Source organism: Plectropomus leopardus, chromosome 15, assembly GCF_026936395.1.
Source record: "Plectropomus leopardus strain MGB_pleo_1.0 chromosome 15, ASM2693639v1, whole genome shotgun sequence".
Lineage (NCBI taxonomy): Eukaryota > Metazoa > Chordata > Actinopteri > Perciformes > Serranidae > Plectropomus > Plectropomus leopardus.
Window position 1 is genome coordinate 33903221 of NC_142190.1, and position 12328 is coordinate 33915548.

At 48.0% G+C, this 12328-nt stretch overlaps 1 protein-coding gene across 1 annotated transcript in view; it reads right to left on the reverse strand.

Annotated features, from left to right (window-relative positions):
* Positions 1-11199, reverse strand: part of LOC121952766 (galactosylgalactosylxylosylprotein 3-beta-glucuronosyltransferase 1-like) — a 31580-nt gene extending 20381 nt beyond the window's left edge. The window contains exon 1 of the mRNA XM_042499593.2: positions 10959-11199. The gene's annotated coding sequence lies outside the window, so the exon portion shown is untranslated. The remainder of the gene's footprint in view (positions 1-10958) is intronic.
* Positions 11200-12328: the final 1129 nt, after the last annotated feature.

The window sequence follows — 12328 nt, forward strand, 5'->3', positions numbered from 1 at the left end:
CGCTGGTAAAGACATCTCCGCCTGGCCCCGGCGATCCTCCTGGTCCATCCCCCATCGGTACCGCTGCATCATCGGACTGCTCACTCGGCTTGGAACCTCCGCCTGTCCCCGACCACGCTTCCGCCTTCTCCTCGTGATGGTAACTCCACCGTGCTGTCGAGCTGTTGGGCTCTGAGGTTTCCTCCACATCCACGCCGAGTGACGTCAGCTTCGGCTCGTTGCTTCGATCTCCCTCCAGAGACTGTGTCGTGGGTTCCGACCCGAAGAACGAACTGTTTGCTGAATTACCTCATCCTGCTTCGTGTCTGAATTGTGTTGGTCTGAATAAAAGTTATTACCAACTAATCCTGGTTACGGTTGTACTGCATCTGGGTCCTCACCACCCGTTACAGTACAATCTGGCTAAACATGGACCAACGAACAACACCGCTCTCCAGTCCCGTCTTGCCAGCGTCGAGGGAATGCTGCAACAGCACGGCACAGCTCACTCGAGCATAACCCGAAGCTGCGCCAATCGGCTTGGCGTTGGGCGTCGCGCAGTTAACCACCCAAGTGCAAGCAGATGGCTTCCTCGCTGACTCAACGCGCTCCGCCAACACCAGCCCCAGCTTCACCTGTTTTGCCACAGACACTCAGCCCGGCATCCGAACCTCGGGTGGGGCTCCTGAAACGACTCGCCGGGGATCAGAGGGTTGTAACCCGTTCTGGCGAACTATTCGATCCTGTTTGCCCTGCAGCCACACCGCGCCACGGAGGGGGCCAAAGTCGCCTTCACCATTAACCACCTCACGGCAGAGCTGGCTTGTGAGGAGCGGCGGAATGGGAGAAGCACGCAACAGCTTGTTCCTCCTTCCAGTCCTTGGCGGAGGAACTACGAAAGGTTTTTTTGGACCAGTACCAGCAGGACCTGGCGCCACTGGGGTCTTCTGGGCAGAGACAGGGGAACCGAGCGGTCGCTGATTTAGCCATCGACTTCCAGAACCGGGCTCGACTGAGTGGAGTGGAACATGCGGCTCAATCTGACGCCTTCCTCAGCGGGCTAGCTCCATTACATTAAGGAGACGGCTGGTTTAGATTGACCTCCCCAACTCATTGGATGGCTTGATCGAACTGACCACCCAGAGGCTAGACAGGCAGTTCAAGCCAGAAGGAGAGCAGCGTTTGGAGGGGCTGAACACGTTTCTCCGTTCATCAGCATGGGCCACCTGCTAACCCGGTCTCCATTCTGAACCCACCTCAGGGGCGAACCCATGCAGGTGGGCGCACGGTTTGTCACCAGAGGCAGGAGAGGCGGCGTCGTGGGAACCTCTGCCTCTACTGTGGCCAGGCCGGCCATTTTGTTTCACAGGTGTCCAGTAAAGGGAGGGCTCAGCGGTAGATGGGGCAGCATCCTGCTGAGCCGATCATTGAACTCTGCCCCTATCAGCCCCTGTTCAATGTCCAGCTTCTGTTGGGTGAGGTCCCACACTCTGGCCTCCTTCATAGACTCTGGAGCTGATGTTAACCTCATTGATGAGGAACTTCGCTCGGCAGCTGGAGATCGAGCTGGACCCTCTGCCCGTCCTGTTCCGGCCAGCGCACTGGGCGGCCCACCTCCTGGGAAGAGGTCACCCACCAGACCACGCCCATCTCCATGCTCCTGCTAGGCACACACCTGGGAGACCATCCGTTTTCATGTGCTGAGGTCTCCCTAATCTTCCCTGATCCTTGGGTACCCCTGGCTGCGTCGGCATAACCCCCCATCGACTGGTCTCACAGGGGTCCATTTTGGGGTGGAGTCCTTCGTGCCATCAGGTCTGCCTTCAACAGACGGTCACGCCAGTACCAGCTCCTGTTCAGTTCCTGCTCCTGCGCCAGATCTCTCTGGTACCCCCAGAGTATCATGACTTTCGAGAGGTCTTCAGCAAGATGAGGGGCCCGCGTCACTGCCTCCACATCGTCCCCTCTGACTGTGCCATTGACCTTCTTCCTGGCTCTGTTCCCCCCCAAGGGACGTCTGTATTCCTTGTCGGCACGGAAAGAGAGGGCATGGACACTTACATTAAGGAGACCTTGGCATCTGGCATCATCAAGTCCCTCCTCCTCTCCCGCTGGCGCGGGGTTTCTTCTTAATGAGCAAGAAAGATGGCTCCCCTGCGACCCTGTATTGATTACAGATGCAGGTCTCAGCGACATCACCGTGAGAACCGTTACCCTCTCCCTCTCATCGCCTTGGCGTTCGAGCTCCTACAAAGGTCCACTATCTACACCAAGTTGGATCTACTGCGCCTACCACCTGGTTGGATCCGTGAGGGGCGAGTGGAAGGCGACCTTCAACACACCAACAGGACATTATGAATACCTGGTGATGCCGTTTAGGTTAACCAATGCCCGGCCGTTTTCCAGGCTCTGATCAATGGCGTGCTCAGAGACCTGCTCAACAAATTCGTGTTAGTGTACTTGGGCAGACATCCTGATCTTCTCCACTTGCCGAAGCAGGAAACCGTTCTGCACGTCCGAACCGTCCTGCAGCGCCTGCTGAGCAACTCCTCTTTGTGAAGGCGAAGTGTGAGTTTCACGCCATCGTCAGTTTCCTTCCTGGGCTACATCATAAGCCATAACCATATGGAGATGGACCCGGCTAAGGTCTCTGCAGTCACCTCTTGGCCTGTTCCTGATTCCCGCCGCAAAGCAACTTCAAGCGTTTCCTGGGTTTTAGCCAACTTCTACAGGCGGTTCATCCGGGGCTACAGTGCTGTGGCGGCTCCTCTCCTGACCCTCACCTCCTGCAACATCCCCTTCCGTTGGTCTCCGGCCGCGGAGGAGTGTTCCGTACTCTCAAGGGCAGCTTCAGCTCGGCTCCCATCCTCCTGATCCCGGACCCTGACCGTCAATCCGTCGTGGTGGGTGGGCTTCCAATGTGGGTGTGGGGGCCGTTCTCTCTCAACGATCTGCCAAGGACCAGAAGCTCCATCCCTGTGCTTTCTTCTCTCGTCGTTTGTCCCCTGCTGAGAAGAACTACGATATTGGTAACCGTGAGCTGCTGGCAGTTAAAGTTGGCCTTAGAGGAGTGGAGACACTGGCTGGAGGGAACCAAGGTCCCCTTCCTCGTCTGGACTGATCCACAGAACCTCAGGCATCCGCTCTGCAAAAGACTGAACTCCCGTCAAGCCCGGTGGGCTCTGTTTTTCGCCAGATTCACCTTCACCCTGTCATACCGACCTGGTTCCCGAAACATCAAGCCTGGCGCCCTGTCCCGTCAGTTTCTGGTTGGAGAGGGGACTCCTCAACTTTCGGACAGTATTATTATTCCTGCTTCCCTGTCTCCTGGCCGCCTCACCTGGGCCATCGAGAGGCCAGGTCAAGCGGCAGTGGAGGACCAGCCGAGGCCCAGTTCCTATCCGCCAGGTCGGCTCTTCGTTCCACAAGACCTGAGGTCCAGGAGTTCTGCAGTGGGCACACAGTTCCCTGCTCACCTGTCACCCAGGCATTGCCCGTACCAAGGAGGTGGTGCAGCAGCCGGTTCTGGTGGGCCACCATGGGCGAGGACATCTCGGGCCTCAGCGCCTGCCCAGTCTGCAGCCAGAATAAGGCTCCCGGAGACTCCTGCTGGTCACCTTCAGCCCCTGCCTGGCCTCATCGTCCCTGGTCCCACATCTCCGTGGACTTTGTAACGGTCTGCCACTGTCGGGAGCAACACCACTATCCTGACAGTGGTAGACTGGTTTAGTAAGATGGCTCACTTAGTGCCTCTGCCTAAACTTCCATCTGCTAAAGAGACTGCTGATTGTTCCTGGAACACGTGTTTCGTCTCCATGGTCTCCCTACTGATGTGGTTTGGGACCGGGGTCCCCAGTTCACCTCCTCATTCTGGAGAGAGAATTCTGCGCCTCCTGGGTGCCTCGGTCAGCCTGTCCTCCAGTTACCACCCTCAGTCTAATGGCCAGACTGAGCGTAAATTCAGCAGATGGAAACAGCACTCCGCTGTGGCATCCAGACATCCCGCTTCCTGGTCTTCACATCTGATGTGGGTAGAATACGCTCTAACACCCTCACCAGCTCTGCAACCGGCATGTCCCCATTCCAATGTCGTATGGGTTCCAACCTCCTTGTTTCCCGACCAAGAGAGACGCCTTCCCTTCTGTGGAGGCCTTCATCCGTCGCTGCCGCCAGAGTTGGACCAGCCGATCTGCTCTACTGGGGTCCGCGAGCGTTACGCCCTGGCCGCTAATCGGTAGCCGTTCCGAACTCAGCCTACCAAGTGGGGCAGAAGGTCTGGCTGTCGACAGGATCTCCTTGAAGGAGGATTCAGAAGTTGGCTCCCAAGTTCATCGGTCCGTTCCCCATCGACAGGTGATCAACCCAGTGGCGGTCCGATTGAGATTACCCCGGTCCATGAGGGTCCATGCCACCTTTCATGTCTCCCGTCAAAGCCCGTTCCGGAGAGCCCTCTGCAACCTCCGTCCGACCTCCTCCTCCTCCCCTGCATCATAGATGGGACCCCTACCCCTGCCTCTGATACGCGCCTGCTGCGCTCTACGCCGTCGTGTGGTAGGGCCTTCAATCTACCGTCGATTGGGAGAATGCGGTCGGAGGAAGCGATCGTGGGTTCCAGCACGCCAGATCCTGGATGACAACCTGGTGGAGAGTTCCGCCGGCAACATCCCGACCAGCCCTCCGGATCCGCCTCGGCGTGGGGGTCCGGTTCTACTTCCGTCCTGCTCCTGTGTCCGCACCGCCGGGGGATGACAGCGTGGGTTCTGCCTCGGACTCCGGTGATGTCGGCCAGGAGTGTGTCTAAGTCTCGGAGGACCCTCCTCCGGTCCCCGCCGCCCGCCCTGCCCGGTGGTTCGTGGTGGGACGTCGTGAGTGGGCCGTCCCTTGGGGGGGGGGGTTCTGTCACGATTCCTGCTCCTCTCCCCCTCCTCAGTACTTTTCCATTCACTCTTCCTCTGCTCACTCTACCTGCTGGCCACACCCACTCTGCCTGCTCTACTCACCTCCAGCTGCATCTCGCTTCGTGTCTGAATTGTGTTGGTCTGAATAAAAGTTGTTACGGTTGTACTGCATCTGGGTCCTCACTACACCCGTTACATCAATAAGTCGTTATTAATTTTTACTTGTGCCGTCTCTGTACTATGATGAAGTCTAAAGCCTGACTGAAAGTCCTCGAATAAACTATTATCTTGAAGAAAGTCACAGAGATGATGAGTAACCACTTTCTCAAGGATTTTAGAAATAAAGGGTAAATTAGATATTGGTCTATAGCTAAAATCTCAGGATTGAGAGTGGGCTTCTTAATGACAGCTACTTTAAAGGACTGTGGTACATAGCCTGTTAATACAGACACATTGATTATATCAAATAAAAAAATGTCTAATAAGGGTAAAGCTTCCTTAAGTAGCCTAGTTGGGATGGGGTCTAGCAGGCATGTTGATGGCTTAGATGCAGAAATCAAAGTAGAGAGTCAGTGACGGTCAATGGGGAGAAAAATGGTCCAAATAAATTCCAGGCCTTGCTGCCATATCCAAGCTGCCTGTGTCCGGGGTCAGGTCAGTTAAGGGCAAGAGGGGATGGATTTTATCTTGAATAGTTATAATTTTATCATTAAAGAAACTCATAAAGTCATCACTGCTTTGGGCCAAAGGAATACAAGGCTCTATGGAGCTGTAATTCTGAATCAGCCTGGCTACAGTGCTGAAAAGAAACCTGGGATTGTTTTTATATCCCTCAGTCCTCCTACAGGACTGAGCAGAGAGGAACCGCAGGGTATCAGCTTGTTTTGATTTTCTCATTTCAAAGCAAAAATCCCTTGGCCCACAAGTACACAGACCATCAATACATTAAGGTCTTATTTTGGCACTTCCGCTAAGTGGCAGTGTGAATTTGCATATTAGCTTAACATTTAGAATAGTGACACAGAGATTTAACTTTTAACATTTAGATTCGACATTTAACATTTAGATATATCATTTAACATTTAGATCTAACATATAACATTTTGACTTAATATTTAACATTTTGATGTAATAAACTTTTTTTTACATTGACATTAACTTTAATATATTTTTTCACAACAGAATAAATCTGACAAAGATCGCAAATATTGCTCTAATTGTGATTAGAAAGTGACTTTGAAAATGTCACACCTTTTAAATTATGTTTTAGAGCTAAATGTGGAGAAATGTTGCTGTTCTTTCAGAGTGCACAACTTGACAATCAGCACCTCATAGACAATAACTAAGATGAAACCTTTTAAACCTACTGGAATTCCATAGGAATCTCAGTCGTAACACTGAGAATGGGTGAAATAACTGCCTCCTCAGTTGGACAGGGGGCCTGAAATTACAGATAGCTGCTTTGAGTGCTGAGGCTGAGAGAAATTCCATTCAGTGTTTGAGAGATGGATGATGTATGACACAGTGATGCAGTTTTAGAGGTGTCACATACAGAAAGAAGTGGAGGTGTGCTATTAAAGTGAAAATCATCAACATTCACATTCAATTAATAGCTTGTGATGAAAATACTGTGAAGCATAGAAGCTCTTTCTTTGTAAGTGTTATTTCTTACATCCTGGTTTACACAGAATACACTATATTACCAAAAGTATTTGCTCACCCATTCAAATGATCAGAATCAGGTGTCCTAATCCATTGGCCTGGCCACAGGTGTATAAAATCAAGCACTCAGGCATGCAGACTGTGAAACAAGACATTTGTGAAAGAATGGGCCGCTCTCAGGAGCTCAGTGAATTCCAGCGTGGAACTGTCATAGGATGCCACCTGTGCAACAAATCCAGTCGTGAAATTTCCTCGCTCCTAAATATTCCACAGTCAACTGTCAGCTCTATTATAACAAAATGGAAGCATTTGGGAACAACAGCAACTCAGCCACGAAGTGGTAGGCCACGTAAAGTGACGGAGAGGGGTCAGCGGATGCTGAAGCGCATAGTGCAAAGAGGTCGCCGACTTTCTGCACAGTCAATTGCTACAGAGCTACAAACTTCATGTGACCTTCAGATTAGCCCAAGTACAGTACGCAGAGAGCTTCATGGAATGGGTTTCCATGGCCGAGCAGCTGCAGCCAAGCCACACATCACCAAGTGCAATGCAAAGCGTCGGATGCAATGGTGTAAAGCACGCCGCCACTGGCCTCTAGAGCAGTGGAGACGCGTTCTCTGGAGTGATGAATCACGCTTTTCCATCTGGCAATCTGATGGACGAGTCTGGGTTTGGAGGTTGCCAGGAGAACGGTACATTTCAGACTGCATTGTGCCGACTGTGAAATTTGGTGGAGGAGGAATTATGGTGTGGGGTTGTTTTTCAGGAGCTGGGCTTGGCCCCTTAGTTCCATTGAAAGGAACTTTGAATGCTTCAGGATACCAAAACATTTTGGACAATTCCATGCTCCCAACCTTGTGGGAACAGTTTGGAGCGGGCCCCTTCCTCTTTCAACATGACTGTGCACCAGTGCACAAAGCAAGGTCCATAAAGACATGGATGACAGAGTCTGGTGTGGATGAACTTGACTGGCCTGCACAGAGTCCTGACCTGAACCCGATAGAACACCTTTGGGATGAATTAGAGCGGAGACTGAGAGCCAGGCCTTCTCGACCAACATCAGTGTGTGACCTCACCAATGCGCTTTTGGAAGAATGGTCAAAAATTCCTATAAACACTCTCCTCAACCTTGTGGACAGTCTTCCCAGAAGAGTTGAAGCTGTAATGGCTGCAAAAGGTGGACCGACATCATATTGAACTCTATGGGTTAGGAATGGGATGGCACTTCAGTTCATAGTATGAGTAAAGGCAGGTGAGCGAATACTTTTGGTAATATAGTGTATCTCTCAACATGGTGGAGCAAGTGCTGCTTTTTAGAGGCTGGCCTCAATGTTGTTCAGGAGCTGGGATGGGCAGCCTAGTCACCAGAAACAAATGTTGGCATTGTATGCTATCACAAACTACAAATACATTACATTAGCACTTTTCATATGCATCGTAAATGTTTCTAAAGTGACGTAGTGTATGGATTGACTTTGACATCAGATTGAGGTGGATGGCGTGTCACTTAGGTGAGATACCTGCCAAGCCAGAGATCAATGCAGATCACTGTTGCAGACCAACAAACAACAAAACCGGTTGTGATTTAGCAAGTCATCACTGTGTTTCTCAACCAAGGGTTTTTTGGTGTCTAAAGCTAACCACATGTTAACCACAGTGTTATTGAAATGTAAATGTCAATGTATTATAACCATACTAGCAACTCTTCTGGTGCTTTAACCTTAATGCTAACAGCAATTGAATTGAAGACACATCCCCTCTTCATAATCTGGCTGCATGTTGATCACCGCCTGGACTAGCTCTTTCTCAAGAGCAAACTCATCCCCAGCATCCTATAATTCCATTGCTGGTTCAGACCTCCAAGCCACCACCTCTTGCTTCAATGGTTTTTGGTGATTATATAGAAACATTATATAAAAAATGGCCACAAAATGTTGCTTCCTTGGAGCTAATGTTTCAGACAAGTTTCAACAAATCAGGTCTCCTCTAAGTCAATATTCTCATGCCAGAATTGTAGATATTGGCACTAATGATACTACCCATCAGCAGTCTGAAGTCCTGAAGCATATTTTTAAAGTCTTTTTTAATTAAACAAGGACTGCAAAAAAAATCCATTTTTATTTCTGAGTGGATCCCATTTCCATCAAGCTGAGAGGCGTTTAAGCAGGCTGCTCAGACTCCATACATGGCTAAAATCAGAATGCTCCACACACAACTCAATGTTGTAATTGATACATTTTACCTTTTCTGGAAGCATTTTTTTTTTTTTAACAGAGGAGGCATTCATCCCGGTCCACAAAGCACCTGTGCCCTAGCTGCAAACATCCTTCATGCTATCTCCACTGCGAGATGCACATGGCACATCATTCTTGCAGCATACTAGGACACGTCACCCATCACTGAATGTAACGCCTCTTCAATGCCACTGACGTTCTCCATTTTTACAGCTAAATGACTCAAAATAAGAAATCATTATAACAGCCCCCTTTGGTTAAAGCACTACTACCATAAACAATATCTCTTGTAGACTGGACACCCTGTCAAATAACGTCAAAAAAGAGGCCTGTAACCTGGCAGTCATTTTTGACTTAAAGCTGTCCTTTGATGCCCAGCTTACTAAAGGGGTGATGTCCTGCTTGCCCATTTGAGATGTTTATCATTTCTTTCCTTTGCTGATTTAGAAAAGATGATCAATGCTTTTTTTCCTTCTAAAATTGATTACTACAATGCACATCATTCTGGCATCAGCAGGTAAAAGATCCAAAGACTGCAACTTGTACAAAACGCTGCTGCCAGGCTTTTAACTCAACCTAAGAGAAGCAACCACATAACAGCAATCCTTGCTGCCCTTCACTGGTTGCCTTTGAATTTTAGAATTGATTTTACTGCTTGTTTTTAAGGCCTTCAGTGGTAAGGCTCCTGCTTGTATCTACCATGTTCTCATCCCAAGTCATCACATATTGCAGCTTTGTCAGTGGACTTCTGGAACTGCATGACATTTTAGGTATCAATCTGTGTCTGTTCTTTATGTTCTGGGATGCTACTACCATGATTTCAATAAATGCACATGGTGGGATGACACTTACAGTATGTTTAGGCAACAACAGCATATGGCAACCAACGTCAGGTGGCAACAAGCTTGCAGGGATAGCTCAGATTATGGGAAGGAGGCACATGGTAAGGTATAGAAAAAACATCACTTTCAAACAGAAAGCGAACACAGGACTCCTGCATCAAAGTTTGGGTTTGTTTGATCCATCCACCTCTCCTCCCTTCCTGCCCATCCTACATGTTCCCATGTGCTCCTTATTGTACTTCGTTACCGGCAGAGTTTCTACTTGATGTTGTCCTGCTAGGTTTCAAGCGAACTTGACAAGTCCCATCTGGCCGCGTTCTCAAGTGATGCCGCCCGTGCACGTCGGGTTGCACTCTTACACCAAAAACAGTGACAAAGCTGCGCTATTTTCAGAGTTGGGAATGACAACGGGCTGCTATATCTGTGATATGCTAATTCCCTATGAGATTGATTGCGGCCTGAGATCCTCCTACAAGGCTCTGCTCATGTTGCCTAAATTCATCTTGTCACCTCCTTGCCTGAGGATCTCAGGCAGACAAACTTAGTAACCTCTTTTAAATCTCTCACTTTTTATCATTCCCTATCCTTGGGCCTTTGGCGAAAAAAACATGTTTGAAAGGATTGCTGTTAATGATCTCCAGCTGCACTGTATATTCACTTACAGAATGTGATCACATTATGATCACATTCTGTGTTCTAGCAAATCACAGCACAGGAGGGCAGGACTTGGCCCCTCCCTTACTAGCATAGTGAAGAAGGAATGCATGAAGAAATAAAAAAAGAAATGAATAAAGTAATGTATAAAGACAACAATACAGAAATAAACAGGTTTGGGAGAATGATTAAGGCTGGTAGGGATGATACAGAGTGAAAATAATACATAAATAGTTCAATACAAGACCTCTGAAGATTATTCAAAGTCTAAGTTGTACAGAGCAAAGGATGACATCTCAGAAAACTAAAGTTTTATGGTAACAATACACACGTCATATTAAGGTATCAGTCTTTTCAACCAGATATTTAGTGTTACTGTAGTGACGGGATTTCTCCAGTTAGAAAAGATTTAATGCTGTTGAATAACAACAAAGGGACAAAGGAATAAGCACAGATGGTTAACAAATCTGCATTCTAATCTCAAGATTCTCAACACACCTAAATAACTTATCAAAATAAAAGTTCTCTGTGATTTAGCCAGCAGAGGTTTTGACATACTCCTCTCTGTTATAGCTTATCTTACTCAACATACACTATGATAGTAGACCCAGAAAACAGTGAGAAAGCATATCCTTTCCCTGCTGCATATTCAAAAGGCTGACAGATCAAACAAGAGAAAAGGTCCAGACCTTAATAGTAGAGCAGAGCATCTCAGCATCCACTTCTCTGAATGTCGCCCTCTCCTCTGCTGTCTCTGCCTCTGTGCTCAAATGATTTCATGCAGACACACTTCAAACACTCATTGCTGCTACGTCTGCACAGTGTCGCTGCTCTTCATACAGTGATGCTGCAGCCCTGAATGAATGAGGAGGGCTTTAAGGTGTACATGCTGGGAATGTGCTCCAGAGCTCACGCTGTGCTCCATTGCTCACAGACTGATGTGGGAGAGGAGAGAGCAGCTTATTTGGTACTAAACCCTCCCTCTCTCTGTTCTACTCTCCTCCCATCACGGTCCCTTTTTCTATCACTCTTTCTGTGTCTTATTTCAGTTTACCTTTTTGCTGCTGCTGTTTAGCTCCCGTCCTTTCCCTTCGCACCAAATGAATACCCTGGGTATCCTCTTTCCTCCTGTTAGTTTTAATGCTTGTGATTGATTGCTGCAGACAGGAGAGAAAGAGAGAGAGAGAGAGAGAGAGAGAGAGAGAGAGAGAGAGAGAGAGGCAGACACAGCTTGACTCAAGACAACTATAAGTGTATTTAATTTATGTGGAATTGAGGGAGACTCTGCTTTGAGGACAGGACCAACCCCCATCCTCCTCCTTGAAACAAGCAGCTATTGGCATGTAATGGAGAGGAAAGCCTGCACAAGCACCAAAGGGTGAGAAGGAAATTTAATGGGGAGGCAACATAATTTTATCAGCAGCATACTGTGGTTTTTAAAACACAAAGAGGTGGTGGAAAGAGACAGAACTGAGCACAAAACCTCCTTCAAAATGTGGAACACAATTACATTGTTTGACTGTGTAAGATCACCTCTGAGAAACCTTTAAGTGGCACTTTTTCTCCTTTTAAAAGGTGTGACATTTAGAATAAATGCTTCATGACAAGGGTAATTGACCGAACTTGAGCTTGACCATTGCCAAAAAAATTTTTGGCTATGCATCATGTGACACCTCTGTAATTATAAAACTATATTAAATAAGTGCCTTCCTGTAATGATTGTAAAGTTGTGATATAATGTACTATATTTATTAATGGCAAGAAAATAATGTTTTATGGGTCCAGTCTGTAGAAATATATTGGCAGAAATGGAATTCAATAAAATAAGTATGTTTTCTTCAGTGTAGGCCTGTAATCATCTGATAATAAGAATCTCTGTCTTTTTGATACCTTAGAACAGGTATCAAAAACACAAGTCAATCTAGACAGCAAGTCAGCAAGTCTATGGTCCATTTAGAATTAGCAAGTTAGTTAACGCTAGTGGGTGTTCATGTCATAGATATAGAAACGTAGATACCGCATTTCCCGTTTGACGTGTGTCTGTGCCATATTTGCAGAA